The sequence below is a fragment of the Carassius gibelio genome, chromosome A19 (assembly GCF_023724105.1).
Source record: "Carassius gibelio isolate Cgi1373 ecotype wild population from Czech Republic chromosome A19, carGib1.2-hapl.c, whole genome shotgun sequence".
Lineage (NCBI taxonomy): Eukaryota > Metazoa > Chordata > Actinopteri > Cypriniformes > Cyprinidae > Carassius > Carassius gibelio.
Genome location: NC_068389.1, coordinates 2,412,624 through 2,435,000, shown reverse-complemented (window position 1 = coordinate 2,435,000; position 22,377 = coordinate 2,412,624). Strand labels below are relative to the sequence as shown.

Here is a 22,377-nt window from a genome sequence, read left to right as displayed (position 1 = left end):
CTAACCTGGCGCAAACCTGCTTATATTCAGAGATCGGGCATTGACTCTATTTTTTGGCAAAATTATTATATACTAAGTGAAAAATTTCAAAAAAGCTTACAGTACCTGGCATTCCCAGGCGGTCTCCCATCCAGGCACTAACCAGGCACAAACCTGCTTGGCTTACGAGATCAGACAAGATCGGGCATAGCCAGGCTGGTATGGCCATAAGCGAAGACTGCTGCAAAGAGAAGGCTATTTAAAGATCAGCCAATCTACTCGCCAGTACATTATAAAAGTAGGAAAGAAACCCCAAAAGCTTAAAGCACCTGGTATTCCTAGGCGGTCTCTCATCCAAGTACTAACCTGGCCCAAACCTGCTTATATTCAGAGATCGGGCATTGACTCTATTTTTTGCCAAATTTATTATATACTAAGTGAAAAAATTCCAAAAGCTTAAAGCACCTGGTATTCCTTGGCGGTCTCTCATCCAAGTACTAACCAGACCTAAACCTGCTAAGATTCAGAGATCGGGCATTGACTCTTTTTTTTTTTTTTTTTTGCAAGATTATTATATAATTCGTGAAAAATATCCAAAAATTTAAAGCACCTGGTATTCCCAGGCAGTCTCCCATCCATGTATTAACCTGGCCCAAACCTGCTTATATTCAGAGATCGGGCATTGACTCTATTTTTTGCCAAATTTATTATATACTAAGTGAAAAAATTCCAAAAGCTTAAAGCACCTGGTATTCCTTGGCGGTCTCTCATCCAAGTACTAACCAGACCTAAACCTGCTAAGATTCAGAGATCGGGCATTGACTCTTTTTTTTTTTTTGCAAGATTATTATATAATTCGTGAAAAATATCCAAAAATTTAAAGCACCTGGTATTCCCAGGCAGTCTCCCATCCATGTACTAACCTGGCCCAAACCTGCTTATATTCAGAGATCGGGCACTGACTCTATTTTTTGCCAAATTTATTATATACTAAGTGAAAAAATTCCAAAAGCTTAAAGCACCTGGTATTCCTTGGCGGTCTCTCATCCAAGTACTAACCAGACCTAAACCTGCTAAGATTCGGAGATCGGGCATTGACTCTTTTTTTTTTTTGCAAGATTATTATATAATTCGTGAAAAATATCCAAACATTTAAAGCACCTGGTATTCCCAGGCAGTCTCCCATCCATGTACTAACCTGGCGCAAACCTGCTTATATTCAGAGATCGGGCATTGACTCTATTTTTTGGCAAAATTATTATATACTAAGTGAAAAATTTCAAAAAAGCTTACAGTACCTGGCATTCCCAGGCGGTCTCCCATCCAGGCACTAACCAGGCACAAACCTGCTTGGCTTACGAGATCAGACAAGATCGGGCATAGCCAGGCTGGTATGGCCATAAGCGAAGACTGCTGCAAAGAGAAGGCTATTTAAAGATCAGCCAATCTACTCGCCAGTACATTATAAAAGTAGGAAAGAAACCCCAAAAGCTTAAAGCACCTGGTATTCCTAGGCGGTCTCTCATCCAAGTACTAACCTGGCCCAAACCTGCTTATATTCAGAGATCGGGCATTGACTCTATTTTTTGCCAAATTTATTATATACTAAGTGAAAAAATTCCAAAAGCTTAAAGCACCTGGTATTCCTTGGCGGTCTCTCATCCAAGTACTAACCAGACCTAAACCTGCTAAGATTCAGAGATCGGGCATTGACTCTTTTTTTTTTTTTTTTTGCAAGATTATTATATAATTCGTGAAAAATATCCAAAAATTTAAAGCACCTGGTATTCCCAGGCAGTCTCCCATCCATGTATTAACCTGGCCCAAACCTGCTTATATTCAGAGATCGGGCATTGACTCTATTTTTTGCCAAATTTATTATATACTAAGTGAAAAAATTCCAAAAGCTTAAAGCACCTGGTATTCCTTGGCGGTCTCTCATCCAAGTACTAACCAGACCTAAACCTGCTAAGATTCAGAGATCGGGCATTGACTCTTTTTTTTTTTTTGCAAGATTATTATATAATTCGTGAAAAATATCCAAAAATTTAAAGCACCTGGTATTCCCAGGCAGTCTCCCATCCATGTACTAACCTGGCCCAAACCTGCTTATATTCAGAGATCGGGCACTGACTCTATTTTTTGCCAAATTTATTATATACTAAGTGAAAAAATTCCAAAAGCTTAAAGCACCTGGTATTCCTTGGCGGTCTCTCATCCAAGTACTAACCAGACCTAAACCTGCTAAGATTCAGAGATCGGGCATTGACTCTTTTTTTTTTTTTTTTTTTCAAGATTATTATATAATTCGTGAAAAATATCCAAAAATTTAAAGCACCTGATATTCCCAGGCAGTCTCCCATCCATGTACTAACCTGGCGCAAACCTGCTTATATTCAGAGATCGGGCATTGACTCTATTTTTTGGCAAAATTATTATATACTAAGTGAAAAATTTCAAAAAAGCTTACAGTACCTGGTATTCCCAGGCGGTCTCCCATCCAGGCACTAACCAGGCCCAAACCTGCTTAGCTTCCGAGATCAGACAAGATCGGGCATAGCCAGGCTAGTATGGCCATAAGCGAAGACTGCTGCAAAGAGAAGGCTATTTAAAGATCAGCCAATCTACTCGCCAGTACATTATAAAAGTAGGAAAGAAACCCCAAAATCTTAAAGCACCTGGTATTCCTAGGCGGTCTCTCATCCAATTACTAACCTGGCCCAAACCTGCTTATATTCAGAGATCGTGCATTGACTCTATTTTTTGCCAAATTTATTATATACTAAGTGAAAAAATTCCAAAAGCTTAAAGCACCTGGTATTCCTTGGCGGTCTCTCATCCAAGTACTAACCAGATCTAAACCTGCTAAGATTCAGAGATCGGGCATTGACTCTTTTTTTTTTTTTGTTGCAAGATTATTATATAATTCGTGAAAAATATCCAAACATTTAAAGCACCTGGTATTCCCAGGCAGTCTCCCATCCATGTACTAACCTGGCGCAAACCTGCTTATATTCAGAGATCGGGCATTGACTCTATTTTTTGGCAAAATTATTATATACTAAGTGAAAAATTTCAAAAAACTTAGAGTACCTGGTATTCCCAGGTGGTCTCCCATCCAGGCACTAACCAGGCCCAAACCTGCTTAGCTTACGAGATCAGACAAGATCGGGCATAGCCAGGCTGGTATGGCCATAAGCGAAGACTGCTGCAAAGAGAAGGCTATTTAAAGATCAGCCAATCTACTCGCCAGTACATTATAAGAGTAGGAAAGAAACCCCAAAAGCTTAAAGCACCTGGTATTCCCAGGCAGTCTCTCATCCAAGTACTAACAAGACCTAAACCTGCTAAGATTCAGAGATCGGGCACTGACTCTATTTTTTGCCAAATTTATTATATACTAAGTGAAAAAATTCCAAAAGCTTAAAGCACCTGGTATTCCTTGGCGGTCTCTCATCCAAGTACTAACCAGACCTAAACCTGCTAAGATTCAGAGATCGGGCATTGACTCTTTTTTTTTTTTGCAAGATTATTATATAATTCGTGAAAAATATCCAAAAATTTAAAGCACCTGATATTCCCAGGCAGTCTCCCATCCATGTACTAACCTGGCGCAAACCTGCTTATATTCAGAGATCGGGCATTGACTCTATTTTTTGGCAAAATTATTATATACTAAGTGAAAAATTTCAAAAAAGCTTACAGTACCTGGTATTCCCAGGCGGTCTCCCATCCAGGCACTAACCAGGCCCAAACCTGCTTAGCTTCCGAGATCAGACAAGATCGGGCATAGCCAGGCTGGTATGGCCATAAGCGAAGACTGCTGCAAAGAGAAGGCTATTTAAAGATCAGCCAATCTACTCGCCAGTACATTATAAAAGCAGGAAAGAAACCCCAAAATCTTAAAGCACCTGGTATTCCTAGGCGGTCTCTCATCCAATTACTAACCTGGCCCAAACCTGCTTATATTCAGAGATCGGGCATTGACTCTATTTTTTGCCAAATTTATTATATACTAAGTGAAAAAATTCCAAAAGCTTAAAGCACCTGGTATTCCTTGGCGGTCTCTCATCCAAGTACTAACCAGATCTAAACCTGCTAAGATTCAGAGATCGGGCATTGACTCTTTTTTTTTTTTGTTGCAAGATTATTATATAATTCGTGAAAAATATCCAAACATTTAAAGCACCTGGTATTCCCAGGCAGTCTCCCATCCATGTACTAACCTGGCGCAAACCTGCTTATATTCAGAGATCGGGCATTGACTCTATTTTTTGGCAAAATTATTATATACTAAGTGAAAAATTTCAAAAAACTTAGAGTACCTGGTATTCCCAGGCGGTCTCCCATCCAGGCACTAACCAGGCCCAAACCTGCTTAGCTTACGAGATCAGACAAGATCGGGCATAGCCAGGCTGGTATGGCCATAAGCGAAGACTGCTGCAAAGAGAAGGCTATTTAAAGATCAGCCAATCTACTCGCCAGTACATTATAAGAGTAGGAAAGAAACCCCAAAAGCTTAAAGCACCTGGTATTCCCAGGCGGTCTCTCATCCAAGTACTAACAAGACCTAAACCTGCTAAGATTCAGAGATCGGGCATTGACTCTATTTTTTTTTTTTTTTGCAAGATTATTATATAATTTGTGAAAAATATCCAAAAATTTAAAGCACCTGGTATTCCCAGGCAGTCTCCCATCCATGTACTAACCTGGCCCAAACCTGCTTATATTCAGAGATCGGGCACTGACTCTATTTTTTGCCAAATTTATTATATACTAAGTGAAAAAATTCCAAAAGCTTAAAGCACCTGGTATTCCTTGGCGGTCTCTCATCCAAGTACTAACCAGACCTAAACCTGCTAAGATTCAGAGATCGGGCATTGACTCTTTTTTTTTTTTTTTTTTTGCCAGATTATTATATAATTCGTGAAAAATATCCAAAAATTTAAAGCACCTGGTATTCCCAGGCAGTCTCCCATCCATGTACTAACCTGGCCCAAACCTGCTTATATTCAGAGATCGGGCATTGACTCTATTTTTTGCCAAATTTATTATATACTAAGTGAAAAAATTCCAAAAGCTTAAAGCACCTGGTATTCCTTGGCGGTCTCTCATCCAAGTACTAACCAGACCTAAACCTGCTAAGATTCAGAGATCGGGCATTGACTCTTTTTTTTTTTTTTTTTTTTTTTTGCAAGATTATTATATAATTCATGAAAAATATCCAAACATTTAAAGCACCTGGTATTCCCAGGCAGTCTCCCATCCATGTACTAACCTGGCGCAAACCTGCTTATATTCAGAGATCGGGCATTGACTCTATTTTTTGGCAAAATTATTATATACTAAGTGAAAAATTTCAAAAAAGCTTAGAGTACCTGGTATTCCCAGGCGGTCTCCCATCCAGGCACTAACCAGGCCCAAACCTGCTTAGCTTACGAGATCAGACAAGATCGGGCATAGCCAGGCTGGTATGGCCATAAGCGAAGACTGCTGCAAAGAGAAGGCTATTTAAAGATCAGCCAATCTACTCGCCAGTACATTATAAAAGTAGGAAAGAAACCCCAAAAGCTTAAAGCACCTGGTATTCCTAGGCGGTCTCTCATCCAAGTACTAACCAGACCTAAACCTGCTAAGATTCAGAGATCGGGCATTGACTCTATTTATTTTTTTTTTTTGCAAGATTATTATATAATTTGTGAAAAATATCCAAAAATTTAAAGCACCTGGTATTCCCAGGCAGTCTCCCATCCATGTACTAACCTGGCCCAAACCTGCTTATATTCAGAGATCGGGCACTGACTCTATTTTTTGCCAAATTTATTATATACTAAGTGAAAAAATTCCAAAAGCTTAAAGCACCTGGTATTCCTTGGCGGTCTCTCATCCAAGTACTAACCAGACCTAAACCTGCTAAGATTCAGAGATCGGGCATTGACTCTTTTTTTTTTTTTTTTTTGCCAGATTATTATATAATTCGTGAAAAATATCCAAAAATTTAAAGCACCTGGTATTCCCAGGCAGTCTCCCATCCATGTACTAACCTGGCCCAAACCTGCTTATATTCAGAGATCGGGCATTGACTCTATTTTTTGCCAAATTTATTATATACTAAGTGAAAAAATTCCAAAAGCTTAAAGCACCTGGTATTCCTTGGCGGTCTCTCATCCAAGTACTAACCAGACCTAAACCTGCTAAGATTCAGAGATCGGGCATTGACTCTTTTTTTTTTTTTTGCAAGATTATTATATAATTCGTGAAAAATATCCAAAAATTTAAAGCACCTGATATTCCCAGGCAGTCTCCCATCCATGTACTAACCTGGCGCAAACCTGCTTATATTCAGAGATCGGGCATTGACTCTATTTTTTGGCAAAATTATTATATACTAAGTGAAAAATTTCAAAAAAGCTAACAGTACCTGGTATTCCCAGGCGGTCTCCCATCCAGGCACTAACCAGGCCCAAACCTGCTTAGCTTCCGAGATCAGACAAGATCGGGCATAGCCAGGCTGGTATGGCCATAAGCGAAGACTGCTGCAAAGAGAAGGCTATTTAAAGATCAGCCAATCTACTCGCCAGTACATTATAAAAGTAGGAAAGAAACCCCAAAAGCTTAAAGCACCTGCTATTCCTAGGCGGTCTCTCATCCAATTACTAACCTGGCCCAAACCTGCTTATATTCAGAGATCGGGCATTGACTCTATTTTTTGCCAAATTTATTATATACTAAGTGAAAAAATTCCAAAAGCTTAAAGCACCTGGTATTCCTTGGCGGTCTCTCATCCAAGTACTAACCAGACCTAAACCTGCTAAGATTCAGAGATCGGGCATTGACTCTTTTTTTTTTTTTTTTTTTTTTGCAAGATTATTATATAATTCGTGAAAAATATCCAAACATTTAAAGCACCTGGTATTCCCAGGCAGTCTCCCATCCATGTACTAACCTGGCGCAAACCTGCTTATATTCAGAGATCGGGCATTGACTCTATTTTTTGGCAAAATTATTATATACTAAGTGAAAAATTTCAAAAGCTTAAAGCACCTGGTATTCCTTGGCGGTCTCTCATCCAAGTACTAACTAGACCTAAACCTGCTAAAATTCAGAGATCGGGCATTGACTCTTTTTTTTTTTTTGCAAGATTATTATATAATTCGTGAAAAATATCCAAACATTTAAAGCACCTGGTATTCCCAGGCAGTCTCCCATCCATGTACTAACCTGGCGCAAACCTGCTTATATTCAGAGATCGGGCATTGACTCTATTTTTTGGCAAAATTATTATATACTAAGTGAAAAATTTCAAAAAAGCTTACAGTACCTGGCATTCCCAGGCGGTCTCCCATCCAGGCACTAACCAGGCACAAACCTGCTTGGCTTACGAGATCAGACAAGATCGGGCATAGCCAGGCTGGTATGGCCATAAGCGAAGACTGCTGCAAAGAGAAGGCTATTTAAAGATCAGCCAATCTACTCGCCAGTACATTATAAAAGTAGGAAAGAAACCCCAAAAGCTTAAAGCACCTGGTATTCCTAGGCGGTCTCTCATCCAAGTACTAACCTGGCCCAAACCTGCTTATATTCAGAGATCGGGCATTGACTCTATTTTTTGCCAAATTTATTATATACTAAGTGAAAAAATTCCAAAAGCTTAAAGCACCTGGTATTCCTTGGCGGTCTCTCATCCAAGTACTAACCAGACCTAAACCTGCTAAGATTCAGAGATCGGGCATTGACTCTTTTTTTTTTTTTTTTTGCAAGATTATTATATAATTCGTGAAAAATATCCAAAAATTTAAAGCACCTGGTATTCCCAGGCAGTCTCCCATCCATGTATTAACCTGGCCCAAACCTGCTTATATTCAGAGATCGGGCATTGACTCTATTTTTTGCCAAATTTATTATATACTAAGTGAAAAAATTCCAAAAGCTTAAAGCACCTGGTATTCCTTGGCGGTCTCTCATCCAAGTACTAACCAGACCTAAACCTGCTAAGATTCAGAGATCGGGCATTGACTCTTTTTTTTTTTTTGCAAGATTATTATATAATTCGTGAAAAATATCCAAAAATTTAAAGCACCTGGTATTCCCAGGCAGTCTCCCATCCATGTACTAACCTGGCCCAAACCTGCTTATATTCAGAGATCGGGCACTGACTCTATTTTTTGCCAAATTTATTATATACTAAGTGAAAAAATTCCAAAAGCTTAAAGCACCTGGTATTCCTTGGCGGTCTCTCATCCAAGTACTAACCAGACCTAAACCTGCTAAGATTCGGAGATCGGGCATTGACTCTTTTTTTTTTTTTTTTTTTTCAAGATTATTATATAATTCGTGAAAAATATCCAAAAATTTAAAGCACCTGATATTCCCAGGCAGTCTCCCATCCATGTACTAACCTGGCGCAAACCTGCTTATATTCAGAGATCGGGCATTGACTCTATTTTTTGGCAAAATTATTATATACTAAGTGAAAAATTTCAAAAAAGCTTACAGTACCTGGTATTCCCAGGCGGTCTCCCATCCAGGCACTAACCAGGCCCAAACCTGCTTAGCTTCCGAGATCAGACAAGATCGGGCATAGCCAGGCTGGTATGGCCATAAGCGAAGACTGCTGCAAAGAGAAGGCTATTTAAAGATCAGCCAATCTACTCGCCAGTACATTATAAAAGTAGGAAAGAAACCCCAAAATCTTAAAGCACCTGGTATTCCTAGGCGGTCTCTCATCCAATTACTAACCTGGCCCAAACCTGCTTATATTCAGAGATCGTGCATTGACTCTATTTTTTGCCAAATTTATTATATACTAAGTGAAAAAATTCCAAAAGCTTAAAGCACCTGGTATTCCTTGGCGGTCTCTCATCCAAGTACTAACCAGATCTAAACCTGCTAAGATTCAGAGATCGGGCATTGACTCTTTTTTTTTTTTTGTTGCAAGATTATTATATAATTCGTGAAAAATATCCAAACATTTAAAGCACCTGGTATTCCCAGGCAGTCTCCCATCCATGTACTAACCTGGCGCAAACCTGCTTATATTCAGAGATCGGGCATTGACTCTATTTTTTGGCAAAATTATTATATACTAAGTGAAAAATTTCAAAAAACTTAGAGTACCTGGTATTCCCAGGTGGTCTCCCATCCAGGCACTAACCAGGCCCAAACCTGCTTAGCTTACGAGATCAGACAAGATCGGGCATAGCCAGGCTGGTATGGCCATAAGCGAAGACTGCTGCAAAGAGAAGGCTATTTAAAGATCAGCCAATCTACTCGCCAGTACATTATAAGAGTAGGAAAGAAACCCCAAAAGCTTAAAGCACCTGGTATTCCCAGGCAGTCTCTCATCCAAGTACTAACAAGACCTAAACCTGCTAAGATTCAGAGATCGGGCACTGACTCTATTTTTTGCCAAATTTATTATATACTAAGTGAAAAAATTCCAAAAGCTTAAAGCACCTGGTATTCCTTGGCGGTCTCTCATCCAAGTACTAACCAGACCTAAACCTGCTAAGATTCAGAGATCGGGCATTGACTCTTTTTTTTTTTTGCAAGATTATTATATAATTCGTGAAAAATATCCAAAAATTTAAAGCACCTGATATTCCCAGGCAGTCTCCCATCCATGTACTAACCTGGCGCAAACCTGCTTATATTCAGAGATCGGGCATTGACTCTATTTTTTGGCAAAATTATTATATACTAAGTGAAAAATTTCAAAAAAGCTTACAGTACCTGGTATTCCCAGGCGGTCTCCCATCCAGGCACTAACCAGGCCCAAACCTGCTTAGCTTCCGAGATCAGACAAGATCGGGCATAGCCAGGCTGGTATGGCCATAAGCGAAGACTGCTGCAAAGAGAAGGCTATTTAAAGATCAGCCAATCTACTCGCCAGTACATTATAAAAGTAGGAAAGAAACCCCAAAATCTTAAAGCACCTGGTATTCCTAGGCGGTCTCTCATCCAATTACTAACCTGGCCCAAACCTGCTTATATTCAGAGATCGGGCATTGACTCTATTTTTTGCCAAATTTATTATATACTAAGTGAAAAAATTCCAAAAGCTTAAAGCACCTGGTATTCCTTGGCGGTCTCTCATCCAAGTACTAACCAGATCTAAACCTGCTAAGATTCAGAGATCGGGCATTGACTCTTTTTTTTTTTTGTTGCAAGATTATTATATAATTCGTGAAAAATATCCAAACATTTAAAGCACCTGGTATTCCCAGGCAGTCTCCCATCCATGTACTAACCTGGCGCAAACCTGCTTATATTCAGAGATCGGGCATTGACTCTATTTTTTGGCAAAATTATTATATACTAAGTGAAAAATTTCAAAAAACTTAGAGTACCTGGTATTCCCAGGCGGTCTCCCATCCAGGCACTAACCAGGCCCAAACCTGCTTAGCTTACGAGATCAGACAAGATCGGGCATAGCCAGGCTGGTATGGCCATAAGCGAAGACTGCTGCAAAGAGAAGGCTATTTAAAGATCAGCCAATCTACTCGCCAGTACATTATAAGAGTAGGAAAGAAACCCCAAAAGCTTAAAGCACCTGGTATTCCCAGGCGGTCTCTCATCCAAGTACTAACAAGACCTAAACCTGCTAAGATTCAGAGATCGGGCATTGACTCTATTTTTTTTTTTTTTGCAAGATTATTATATAATTTGTGAAAAATATCCAAAAATTTAAAGCACCTGGTATTCCCAGGCAGTCTCCCATCCATGTACTAACCTGGCCCAAACCTGCTTATATTCAGAGATCGGGCACTGACTCTATTTTTTGCCAAATTTATTATATACTAAGTGAAAAAATTCCAAAAGCTTAAAGCACCTGGTATTCCTTGGCGGTCTCTCATCCAAGTACTAACCAGACCTAAACCTGCTAAGATTCAGAGATCGGGCATTGACTCTTTTTTTTTTTTTTTTTTTGCCAGATTATTATATAATTCGTGAAAAATATCCAAAAATTTAAAGCACCTGGTATTCCCAGGCAGTCTCCCATCCATGTACTAACCTGGCCCAAACCTGCTTATATTCAGAGATCGGGCATTGACTCTATTTTTTGCCAAATTTATTATATACTAAGTGAAAAAATTCCAAAAGCTTAAAGCACCTGGTATTCCTTGGCGGTCTCTCATCCAAGTACTAACCAGACCTAAACCTGCTAAGATTCAGAGATCGGGCATTGACTCTTTTTTTTTTTTTTTTTTTTTTTTGCAAGATTATTATATAATTCATGAAAAATATCCAAACATTTAAAGCACCTGGTATTCCCAGGCAGTCTCCCATCCATGTACTAACCTGGCGCAAACCTGCTTATATTCAGAGATCGGGCATTGACTCTATTTTTTGGCAAAATTATTATATACTAAGTGAAAAATTTCAAAAAAGCTTAGAGTACCTGGTATTCCCAGGCGGTCTCCCATCCAGGCACTAACCAGGCCCAAACCTGCTTAGCTTACGAGATCAGACAAGATCGGGCATAGCCAGGCTGGTATGGCCATAAGCGAAGACTGCTGCAAAGAGAAGGCTATTTAAAGATCAGCCAATCTACTCGCCAGTACATTATAAAAGTAGGAAAGAAACCCCAAAAGCTTAAAGCACCTGGTATTCCTAGGCGGTCTCTCATCCAAGTACTAACCTGGCCCAAAACTGCTTATATTCAGAGATCGGGCATTGACTTTATTTTTTGGTAAATTTATTATATACTAAGTGAAAAAATTCCAAAAGCTTAAAGCACCTGGTATTCCTTGGCGGTCTCTCATCCAAGTACTAACCAGACCTAAACCTGCTAAGATTCAGAGATCGGGCATTGACTCTTTTTTTTTTTTTTTTTTGCCAGATTATTATATAATTCGTGAAAAATATCCAAAAATTTAAAGCACCTGGTATTCCCAGGCAGTCTCCCATCCATGTACTAACCTGGCCCAAACCTGCTTATATTCAGAGATCGGGCATTGACTCTATTTTTTGCCAAATTTATTATATACTAAGTGAAAAAATTCCAAAAGCTTAAAGCACCTGGTATTCCTTGGCGGTCTCTCATCCAAGTACTAACCAGACCTAAACCTGCTAAGATTCAGAGATCGGGCATTGACTCTTTTTTTTTTTTTTTGCAAGATTATTATATAATTCGTGAAAAATATCCAAACATTTAAAGCACCTGGTATTCCCAGGCAGTCTCCCATCCATGTACTAACCTGGCGCAAACCTGCTTATATTCAGAGATCGGGCATTGACTCTATTTTTTGGCAAAATTATTATATACTAAGTGAAAAATTTCAAAAAAGCTTACAGTACCTGGCATTCCCAGGCGGTCTCCCATCCAGGCACTAACCAGGCCCAAACCTGCTTAGCTTACGAGATCAGACAAGATCAGGCATAGCCAGGCTGGTATGGCCATAAGCGAAGACTGCTGCAAAGAGAAGGCTATTTAAAGATCAGCCAATCTACTCGCCAGTACATTATAAAAGTAGGAAAGAAACCCCAAAAGCTTAAAGCACCTGGTATTCCTAGGCGGTCTCTCATCCAAGTACTAACCAGACCTAAACCTGCTAAGATTCAGAGATCGGGCATTGACTCTATTTATTTTTTTTTTTTGCAAGATTATTATATAATTTGTGAAAAATATCCAAAAATTTAAAGCACCTGGTATTCCCAGGCAGTCTCCCATCCATGTACTAACCTGGCCCAAACCTGCTTATATTCAGAGATCGGGCACTGACTCTATTTTTTGCCAAATTTATTATATACTAAGTGAAAAAATTCCAAAAGCTTAAAGCACCTGGTATTCCTTGGCGGTCTCTCATCCAAGTACTAACCAGACATAAACCTGCTAAGATTCAGAGATCGGGCATTGACTCTTTTTTTTTTTTTTTTTTGCCAGATTATTATATAATTCGTGAAAAATATCCAAAAATTTAAAGCACCTGGTATTCCCAGGCAGTCTCCCATCCATGTACTAACCTGGCCCAAACCTGCTTATATTCAGAGATCGGGCATTGACTCTTTTTTTTTTTTTTTTTTTTTGCAAGATTATTATATAATTCGTGAAAAATATCCAAAAATTTAAAGCACCTGGTATTCCCAGGCAGTCTCCCATCCATGTATTAACCTGGCCCAAACCTGCTTATATTCAGAGATCGGGCATTGACTCTATTTTTTGCCAAATTTATTATATACTAAGTGAAAAAATTCCAAAAGCTTAAAGCACCTGGTATTCCTTGGCGGTCTCTCATCCAAGTACTAACCAGACCTAAACCTGCTAAGATTCAGAGATCGGGCATTGACTCTTTTTTTTTTTTTTGCAAGATTATTATATAATTCGTGAAAAATATCCAAAAATTTAAAGCACCTGGTATTCCCAGGCAGTCTCCCATCCATGTACTAACCTGGCCCAAACCTGCTTATATTCAGAGATCGGGCACTGACTCTATTTTTTGCCAAATTTATTATATACTAAGTGAAAAAATTCCAAAAGCTTAAAGCACCTGGTATTCCTTGGCGGTCTCTCATCCAAGTACTAACCAGACCTAAACCTGCTAAGATTCAGAGATCGGGCATTGACTCTTTTTTTTTTTTTTTTTTGCAAGATTATTATATAATTCGTGAAAAATATCCAAAAATTTAAAGCACCTGGTATTCCCAGGCAGTCTCCCATCCATGTACTAACCTGGCGCAAACCTGCTTATATTCAGAGATCGGGCATTGACTCTATTTTTTGGCAAAATTATTATATACTAAGTGAAAAATTTCAAAAAAGCTTACAGTACCTGGCATTCCCAGGCGGTCTCCCATCCAGGCACTAACCAGGCACAAACCTGCTTGGCTTACGAGATCAGACAAGATCGGGCATAGCCAGGCTGGTATGGCCATAAGCGAAGACTGCTGCAAAGAGAAGGCTATTTAAAGATCAGCCAATCTACTCGCCAGTACATTATAAAAGTAGGAAAGAAACCCCAAAAGCTTAAAGCACCTGGTATTCCTAGGCGGTCTCTCATCCAAGTACTAACCTGGCCCAAACCTGCTTATATTCAGAGATCGGGCATTGACTCTATTTTTTGCCAAATTTATTATATACTAAGTGAAAAAATTCCAAAAGCTTAAAGCACCTGGTATTCCTTGGCGGTCTCTCATCCAAGTACTAACCAGACCTAAACCTGCTAAGATTCAGAGATCGGGCATTGACTCTTTTTTTTTTTTTTTTTGCAAGATTATTATATAATTCGTGAAAAATATCCAAAAATTTAAAGCACCTGGTATTCCCAGGCAGTCTCCCATCCATGTATTAACCTGGCCCAAACCTGCTTATATTCAGAGATCGGGCATTGACTCTATTTTTTGCCAAATTTATTATATACTAAGTGAAAAAATTCCAAAAGCTTAAAGCACCTGGTATTCCTTGGCGGTCTCTCATCCAAGTACTAACCAGACCTAAACCTGCTAAGATTCAGAGATCGGGCATTGACTCTTTTTTTTTTTTTGCAAGATTATTATATAATTCGTGAAAAATATCCAAAAATTTAAAGCACCTGGTATTCCCAGGCAGTCTCCCATCCATGTACTAACCTGGCCCAAACCTGCTTATATTCAGAGATCGGGCACTGACTCTATTTTTTGCCAAATTTATTATATACTAAGTGAAAAAATTCCAAAAGCTTAAAGCACCTGGTATTCCTTGGCGGTCTCTCATCCAAGTACTAACCAGACCTAAACCTGCTAAGATTCAGAGATCGGGCATTGACTCTTTTTTTTTTTTTTTTTTTCAAGATTATTATATAATTCGTGAAAAATATCCAAAAATTTAAAGCACCTGATATTCCCAGGCAGTCTCCCATCCATGTACTAACCTGGCGCAAACCTGCTTATATTCAGAGATCGGGCATTGACTCTATTTTTTGGCAAAATTATTATATACTAAGTGAAAAATTTCAAAAAAGCTTACAGTACCTGGTATTCCCAGGCGGTCTCCCATCCAGGCACTAACCAGGCCCAAACCTGCTTAGCTTCCGAGATCAGACAAGATCGGGCATAGCCAGGCTGGTATGGCCATAAGCGAAGACTGCTGCAAAGAGAAGGCTATTTAAAGATCAGCCAATCTACTCGCCAGTACATTATAAAAGTAGGAAAGAAACCCCAAAATCTTAAAGCACCTGGTATTCCTAGGCGGTCTCTCATCCAATTACTAACCTGGCCCAAACCTGCTTATATTCAGAGATCGTGCATTGACTCTATTTTTTGCCAAATTTATTATATACTAAGTGAAAAAATTCCAAAAGCTTAAAGCACCTGGTATTCCTTGGCGGTCTCTCATCCAAGTACTAACCAGATCTAAACCTGCTAAGATTCAGAGATCGGGCATTGACTCTTTTTTTTTTTTTGTTGCAAGATTATTATATAATTCGTGAAAAATATCCAAACATTTAAAGCACCTGGTATTCCCAGGCAGTCTCCCATCCATGTACTAACCTGGCGCAAACCTGCTTATATTCAGAGATCGGGCATTGACTCTATTTTTTGGCAAAATTATTATATACTAAGTGAAAAATTTCAAAAAACTTAGAGTACCTGGTATTCCCAGGTGGTCTCCCATCCAGGCACTAACCAGGCCCAAACCTGCTTAGCTTACGAGATCAGACAAGATCGGGCATAGCCAGGCTGGTATGGCCATAAGCGAAGACTGCTGCAAAGAGAAGGCTATTTAAAGATCAGCCAATCTACTCGCCAGTACATTATAAGAGTAGGAAAGAAACCCCAAAAGCTTAAAGCACCTGGTATTCCCAGGCAGTCTCTCATCCAAGTACTAACAAGACCTAAACCTGCTAAGATTCAGAGATCGGGCACTGACTCTATTTTTTGCCAAATTTATTATATACTAAGTGAAAAAATTCCAAAAGCTTAAAGCACCTGGTATTCCTTGGCGGTCTCTCATCCAAGTACTAACCAGACCTAAACCTGCTAAGATTCAGAGATCGGGCATTGACTCTTTTTTTTTTTTGCAAGATTATTATATAATTCGTGAAAAATATCCAAAAATTTAAAGCACCTGATATTCCCAGGCAGTCTCCCATCCATGTACTAACCTGGCGCAAACCTGCTTATATTCAGAGATCGGGCATTGACTCTATTTTTTGGCAAAATTATTATATACTAAGTGAAAAATTTCAAAAAAGCTTACAGTACCTGGTATTCCCAGGCGGTCTCCCATCCAGGCACTAACCAGGCCCAAACCTGCTTAGCTTCCGAGATCAGACAAGATCGGGCATAGCCAGGCTGGTATGGCCATAAGCGAAGACTGCTGCAAAGAGAAGGCTATTTAAAGATCAGCCAATCTACTCGCCAGTACATTATAAAAGTAGGAAAGAAACCCCAAAATCTTAAAGCACCTGGTATTCCTAGGCGGTCTCTCATCCAATTACTAACCTGGCCCAAACCTGCTTATATTCAGAGATCGGGCATTGACTCTATTTTTTGCCAAATTTATTATATACTAAGTGAAAAAATTCCAAAAGCTTAAAGCACCTGGTATTCCTTGGCGGTCTCTCATCCAAGTACTAACCAGATCTAAACCTGCTAAGATTCAGAGATCGGGCATTGACTCTTTTTTTTTTTTGTTGCAAGATTATTATATAATTCGTGAAAAATATCCAAACATTTAAAGCACCTGGTATTCCCAGGCAGTCTCCCATCCATCTACTAACCTGGCGCAAACCTGCTTATATTCAGAGATCGGGCATTGACTCTATTTTTTGGCAAAATTATTATATACTAAGTGAAAAATTTCAAAAAACTTAGAGTACCTGGTATTCCCAGGCGGTCTCCCATCCAGGCACTAACCAGGCCCAAACCTGCTTAGCTTACGAGATCAGACAAGATCGGGCATAGCCAGGCTGGTATGGCCATAAGCGAAGACTGCTGCAAAGAGAAGGCTATTTAAAGATCAGCCAATCTACTCGCCAGTACATTATAAGAGTAGGAAAGAAACCCCAAAAGCTTAAAGCACCTGGTATTCCCAGGCGGTCTCTCATCCAAGTACTAACAAGACCTAAACCTGCTAAGATTCAGAGATCGGGCATTGACTCTATTTTTTTTTTTTTTGCAAGATTATTATATAATTTGTGAAAAATATCCAAAAATTTAAAGCACCTGGTATTCCCAGGCAGTCTCCCATCCATGTACTAACCTGGCCCAAACCTGCTTATATTCAGAGATCGGGCACTGACTCTATTTTTTGCCAAATTTATTATATACTAAGTGAAAAAATTCCAAAAGCTTAAAGCACCTGGTATTCCTTGGCGGTCTCTCATCCAAGTACTAACCAGACCTAAACCTGCTAAGATTCAGAGATCGGGCATTGACTCTTTTTTTTTTTTTTTTTTTGCCAGATTATTATATAATTCGTGAAAAATATCCAAAAATTTAAAGCACCTGGTATTCCCAGGCAGTCTCCCATCCATGTACTAACCTGGCCCAAACCTGCTTATATTCAGAGATCGGGCATTGACTCTATTTTTTGCCAAATTTATTATATACTAAGTGAAAAAATTCCAAAAGCTTAAAGCACCTGGTATTCCTTGGCGGTCTCTCATCCAAGTACTAACCAGACCTAAACCTGCTAAGATTCAGAGATCGGGCATTGACTCTTTTTTTTTTTTTTTTTTTTTTTGCAAGATTATTATATAATTCATGAAAAATATCCAAACATTTAAAGCACCTGGTATTCCCAGGCAGTCTCCCATCCATGTACTAACCTGGCGCAAACCTGCTTATATTCAGAGATCGGGCATTGACTCTATTTTTTGGCAAAATTATTATATACTAAGTGAAAAATTTCAAAAAAGCTTAGAGTACCTGGTATTCCCAGGCGGTCTCCCATCCAGGCACTAACCAGGCCCAAACCTGCTTAGCTTACGAGATCAGACAAGATCGGGCATAGCCAGGCTGGTATGGCCATAAGCGAAGACTGCTGCAAAGAGAAGGCTATTTAAAGATCAGCCAATCTACTCGCCAGTACATTATAAAAGTAGGAAAGAAACCCCAAAAGCTTAAAGCACCTGGTATTCCTAGGCGGTCTCTCATCCAAGTACTAACCTGGCCCAAACCTGCTTATATTCAGAGATCGGGCATTGACTTTATTTTTTGGTAAATTTATTATATACTAAGTGAAAAAATTCCAAAAGCTTAAAGCACCTGGTATTCCTTGGCGGTCTCTCATCCAAGTACTAACCAGACCTAAACCTGCTAAGATTCAGAGATCGGGCATTGACTCTTTTTTTTTTTTTTTTTTGCCAGATTATTATATAATTCGTGAAAAATATCCAAAAATTTAAAGCACCTGGTATTCCCAGGCAGTCTCCCATCCATGTACTAACCTGGCCCAAACCTGCTTATATTCAGAGATCGGGCATTGACTCTATTTTTTGCCAAATTTATTATATACTAAGTGAAAAAATTCCAAAAGCTTAAAGCACCTGGTATTCCTTGGCGGTCTCTCATCCAAGTACTAACCAGACCTAAACCTGCTAAGATTCAGAGATCGGGCATTGACTCTTTTTTTTTTTTTTTGCAAGATTATTATATAATTCGTGAAAAATATCCAAACATTTAAAGCACCTGGTATTCCCAGGCAGTCTCCCATCCATGTACTAACCTGGCGCAAACCTGCTTATATTCAGAGATCGGGCATTGACTCTATTTTTTGGCAAAATTATTATATACTAAGTGAAAAATTTCAAAAAAGCTTACAGTACCTGGCATTCCCAGGCGGTCTCCCATCCAGGCACTAACCAGGCCCAAACCTGCTTAGCTTACGAGATCAGACAAGATCAGGCATAGCCAGGCTGGTATGGCCATAAGCGAAGACTGCTGCAAAGAGAAGGCTATTTAAAGATCAGCCAATCTACTCGCTAGTACATTATAAAAGTAGGAAAGAAACCCCAAAAGCTTAAAGCACCTGGTATTCCTAGGCGGTCTCTCATCCAAGTACTAACCAGACCTAAACCTGCTAAGATTCAGAGATCGGGCATTGACTCTATTTATTTTTTTTTTTTGCAAGATTATTATATAATTTGTGAAAAATATCCAAAAATTTAAAGCACCTGGTATTCCCAGGCAGTCTCCCATCCATGTACTAACCTGGCCCAAACCTGCTTATATTCAGAGATCGGGCACTGACTCTATTTTTTGCCAAATTTATTATATACTAAGTGAAAAAATTCCAAAAGCTTAAAGCACCTGGTATTCCTTGGCGGTCTCTCATCCAAGTACTAACCAGACATAAACCTGCTAAGATTCAGAGATCGGGCATTGACTCTTTTTTTTTTTTTTTTTTGCCAGATTATTATATAATTCGTGAAAAATATCCAAAAATTTAAAGCACCTGGTATTCCCAGGCAGTCTCCCATCCATGTACTAACCTGGCCCAAACCTGCTTATATTCAGAGATCGGGCATTGACTCTTTTTTTTTTTTTTTTTTTTTGCAAGATTATTATATAATTCGTGAAAAATATCCAAAAATTTAAAGCACCTGGTATTCCCAGGCAGTCTCCCATCCATGTATTAACCTGGCCCAAACCTGCTTATATTCAGAGATCGGGCATTGACTCTATTTTTTGCCAAATTTATTATATACTAAGTGAAAAAATTCCAAAAGCTTAAAGCACCTGGTATTCCTTGGCGGTCTCTCATCCAAGTACTAACCAGACCTAAACCTGCTAAGATTCAGAGATCGGGCATTGACTCTTTTTTTTTTTTTTGCAAGATTATTATATAATTCGTGAAAAATATCCAAAAATTTAAAGCACCTGGTATTCCCAGGCAGTCTCCCATCCATGTACTAACCTGGCCCAAACCTGCTTATATTCAGAGATCGGGCACTGACTCTATTTTTTGCCAAATTTATTATATACTAAGTGAAAAAATTCCAAAAGCTTAAAGCACCTGGTATTCCTTGGCGGTCTCTCATCCAAGTACTAACCAGACCTAAACCTGCTAAGATTCAGAGATCGGGCATTGACTCTTTTTTTTTTTTTTTTTTGCAAGATTATTATATAATTCGTGAAAAATATCCAAAAATTTAAAGCACCTGATATTCCCAGGCAGTCTCCCATCCATGTACTAACCTGGCGCAAACCTGCTTATATTCAGAGATCGGGCATTGACTCTATTTTTTGGCAAAATTATTATATACTAAGTGAAAAATTTCAAAAAAGCTTACAGTACCTGGTATTCCCAGGCGGTCTCCCATCCAGGCACTAACCAGGCCCAAACCTGCTTAGCTTCCGAGATCAGACAAGATCGGGCATAGCCAGGCTGGTATGGCCATAAGCGAAGACTGCTGCAAAGAGAAGGCTATTTAAAGATCAGCCAATCTACTCGCCAGTACATTATAAAAGTAGGAAAGAAACCCCAAAATCTTAAAGCACCTGGTATTCCTAGGCGGTCTCTCATCCAATTACTAACCTGGCCCAAACCTGCTTATATTCAGAGATCGTGCATTGACTCTATTTTTTGCCAAATTTATTATATACTAAGTGAAAAAATTCCAAAAGCTTAAAGCACCTGGTATTCCTTGGCGGTCTCTCATCCAAGTACTAACCAGATCTAAACCTGCTAAGATTCAGAGATCGGGCATTGACTCTTTTTTTTTTTTGTTGCAAGATTATTATATAATTCGTGAAAAATATCCAAACATTTAAAGCACCTGGTATTCCCAGGCAGTCTCCCATCCATGTACTAACCTGGCGCAAACCTGCTTATATTCAGAGATCGGGCATTGACTCTATTTTTTGGCAAAATTATTATATACTAAGTGAAAAATTTCAAAAAACTTAGAGTACCTGGTATTCCCAGGCGGTCTCCCATCCAGGCACTAACCAGGCCCAAACCTGCTTAGCTTACGAGATCAGACAAGATCGGGCATAGCCAGGCTGGTATGGCCATAAGCGAAGACTGCTGCAAAGAGAAGGCTATTTAAAGATCAGCCAATCTACTCGCCAGTACATTATAAGAGTAGGAAAGAAACCCCAAAAGCTTAAAGCACCTGGTATTCCCAGGCAGTCTCTCATCCAAGTACTAACAAGACCTAAACCTGCTAAGATTCAGAGATCGGGCACTGACTCTATTTTTTGCCAAATTTATTATATACTAAGTGAAAAAATTCCAAAAGCTTAAAGCACCTGGTATTCCTTGGCGGTCTCTCATCCAAGTACTAACCAGACCTAAACCTGCTAAGATTCAGAGATCGGGCATTGACTCTTTTTTTTTTTTTTTTTTGCAAGATTATTATATAATTCGTGAAAAATATCCAAAAATTTAAAGCACCTGATATTCCCAGGCAGTCTCCCATCCATGTACTAACCTGGCGCAAACCTGCTTATATTCAGAGATCGGGCATTGACTCTATTTTTTGGCAAAATTATTATATACTAAGTGAAAAATTTCAAAAAAGCTTACAGTACCTGGTATTCCCAGGCGGTCTCCCATCCAGGCACTAACCAGGCCCAAACCTGCTTAGCTTCCGAGATCAGACAAGATCGGGCATAGCCAGGCTGGTATGGCCATAAGCGAAGACTGCTGCAAAGAGAAGGCTATTTAAAGATCAGCCAATCTACTCGCCAGTACATTATAAAAGTAGGAAAGAAACCCCAAAATCTTAAAGCACCTGGTATTCCTAGGCGGTCTCTCATCCAATTACTAACCTGGCCCAAACCTGCTTATATTCAGAGATCGGGCATTGACTCTATTTTTTGCCAAATTTATTATATACTAAGTGAAAAAATTCCAAAAGCTTAAAGCACCTGGTATTCCTTGGCGGTCTCTCATCCAAGTACTAACCAGATCTAAACCTGCTAAGATTCAGAGATCGGGCATTGACTCTTTTTTTTTTTTGTTGCAAGATTATTATATAATTCGTGAAAAATATCCAAACATTTAAAGCACCTGGTATTCCCAGGCAGTCTCCCATCCATGTACTAACCTGGCGCAAACCTGCTTATATTCAGAGATCGGGCATTGACTCTATTTTTTGGCAAAATTATTATATACTAAGTGAAAAATTTCAAAAAACTTAGAGTACCTGGTATTCCCAGGCGGTCTCCCATCCAGGCACTAACCAGGCCCAAACCTGCTTAGCTTACGAGATCAGACAAGATCGGGCATAGCCAGGCTGGTATGGCCATAAGCGAAGACTGCTGCAAAGAGAAGGCTATTTAAAGATCAGCCAATCTACTCGCCAGTACATTATAAAAGTAGGAAAGAAACCCCAAAATCTTAAAGCACCTGGTATTCCTAGGCGGTCTCTCATCCAATTACTAACCTGGCCCAAACCTGCTTATATTCAGAGATCGGGCATTGACTCTATTTTTTGCCAAATTTATTATATACTAAGTGAAAAAATT

The 22,377-nt window shown here is 39.2% G+C and overlaps 7 non-coding genes and 19 pseudogenes across 7 annotated transcripts; all 26 read right to left on the bottom strand.

Moving 5' to 3' along the window:
• Nucleotides 1-93: 93 nt before the first annotated feature.
• LOC127937475 (uncharacterized) lies at nucleotides 94-212 on the bottom strand (annotated as a pseudogene).
• A 1,053-nt stretch (nucleotides 213-1,265) lies between these two features.
• On the bottom strand, nucleotides 1,266-1,384 carry LOC127937474 (uncharacterized; annotated as a pseudogene).
• Nucleotides 1,385-2,442: 1,058 nt separating this feature from the next.
• Nucleotides 2,443-2,561, bottom strand: LOC127937822 (uncharacterized; annotated as a pseudogene).
• Nucleotides 2,562-3,060: 499 nt separating this feature from the next.
• On the bottom strand, nucleotides 3,061-3,179 carry LOC127936899 (uncharacterized; annotated as a pseudogene).
• A 496-nt stretch (nucleotides 3,180-3,675) lies between these two features.
• On the bottom strand, nucleotides 3,676-3,794 carry LOC127937765 (5S ribosomal RNA). Its single transcript, XR_008148545.1, has one exon. It is a non-coding gene; the product is annotated as a 5S ribosomal RNA (ribosomal RNA).
• Nucleotides 3,795-4,292: 498 nt separating this feature from the next.
• LOC127937040 (uncharacterized) lies at nucleotides 4,293-4,411 on the bottom strand (annotated as a pseudogene).
• Nucleotides 4,412-5,345: 934 nt separating this feature from the next.
• On the bottom strand, nucleotides 5,346-5,464 carry LOC127936597 (uncharacterized; annotated as a pseudogene).
• A 924-nt stretch (nucleotides 5,465-6,388) lies between these two features.
• Nucleotides 6,389-6,507, bottom strand: LOC127937827 (uncharacterized; annotated as a pseudogene).
• A 781-nt stretch (nucleotides 6,508-7,288) lies between these two features.
• On the bottom strand, nucleotides 7,289-7,407 carry LOC127937473 (uncharacterized; annotated as a pseudogene).
• A 1,059-nt stretch (nucleotides 7,408-8,466) lies between these two features.
• Nucleotides 8,467-8,585, bottom strand: LOC127937764 (5S ribosomal RNA). Its single transcript, XR_008148544.1, has one exon. It is a non-coding gene; the product is annotated as a 5S ribosomal RNA (ribosomal RNA).
• Nucleotides 8,586-9,084: 499 nt separating this feature from the next.
• On the bottom strand, nucleotides 9,085-9,203 carry LOC127936898 (uncharacterized; annotated as a pseudogene).
• A 496-nt stretch (nucleotides 9,204-9,699) lies between these two features.
• LOC127937763 (5S ribosomal RNA) lies at nucleotides 9,700-9,818 on the bottom strand. The gene has a single exon (XR_008148543.1). It is a non-coding gene; the product is annotated as a 5S ribosomal RNA (ribosomal RNA).
• Nucleotides 9,819-10,316: 498 nt separating this feature from the next.
• Nucleotides 10,317-10,435, bottom strand: LOC127937039 (uncharacterized; annotated as a pseudogene).
• Nucleotides 10,436-11,368: 933 nt separating this feature from the next.
• On the bottom strand, nucleotides 11,369-11,487 carry LOC127936596 (uncharacterized; annotated as a pseudogene).
• Nucleotides 11,488-12,267: 780 nt separating this feature from the next.
• On the bottom strand, nucleotides 12,268-12,386 carry LOC127936764 (uncharacterized; annotated as a pseudogene).
• Nucleotides 12,387-13,739: 1,353 nt separating this feature from the next.
• On the bottom strand, nucleotides 13,740-13,858 carry LOC127937472 (uncharacterized; annotated as a pseudogene).
• A 1,058-nt stretch (nucleotides 13,859-14,916) lies between these two features.
• LOC127937762 (5S ribosomal RNA) lies at nucleotides 14,917-15,035 on the bottom strand. Its single transcript, XR_008148542.1, has one exon. It is a non-coding gene; the product is annotated as a 5S ribosomal RNA (ribosomal RNA).
• Nucleotides 15,036-15,534: 499 nt separating this feature from the next.
• On the bottom strand, nucleotides 15,535-15,653 carry LOC127936897 (uncharacterized; annotated as a pseudogene).
• A 496-nt stretch (nucleotides 15,654-16,149) lies between these two features.
• LOC127937761 (5S ribosomal RNA) lies at nucleotides 16,150-16,268 on the bottom strand. Its single transcript, XR_008148541.1, has one exon. It is a non-coding gene; the product is annotated as a 5S ribosomal RNA (ribosomal RNA).
• A 498-nt stretch (nucleotides 16,269-16,766) lies between these two features.
• Nucleotides 16,767-16,885, bottom strand: LOC127937037 (uncharacterized; annotated as a pseudogene).
• A 932-nt stretch (nucleotides 16,886-17,817) lies between these two features.
• On the bottom strand, nucleotides 17,818-17,936 carry LOC127936595 (uncharacterized; annotated as a pseudogene).
• Nucleotides 17,937-18,716: 780 nt separating this feature from the next.
• LOC127936763 (uncharacterized) lies at nucleotides 18,717-18,835 on the bottom strand (annotated as a pseudogene).
• A 1,353-nt stretch (nucleotides 18,836-20,188) lies between these two features.
• LOC127937760 (5S ribosomal RNA) lies at nucleotides 20,189-20,307 on the bottom strand. Its single transcript, XR_008148540.1, has one exon. It is a non-coding gene; the product is annotated as a 5S ribosomal RNA (ribosomal RNA).
• A 498-nt stretch (nucleotides 20,308-20,805) lies between these two features.
• LOC127937036 (uncharacterized) lies at nucleotides 20,806-20,924 on the bottom strand (annotated as a pseudogene).
• Nucleotides 20,925-21,426: 502 nt separating this feature from the next.
• Nucleotides 21,427-21,545, bottom strand: LOC127937759 (5S ribosomal RNA). Its single transcript, XR_008148539.1, has one exon. It is a non-coding gene; the product is annotated as a 5S ribosomal RNA (ribosomal RNA).
• A 498-nt stretch (nucleotides 21,546-22,043) lies between these two features.
• On the bottom strand, nucleotides 22,044-22,162 carry LOC127937035 (uncharacterized; annotated as a pseudogene).
• Between the last annotated feature and the right edge of the window lie 215 nt (nucleotides 22,163-22,377).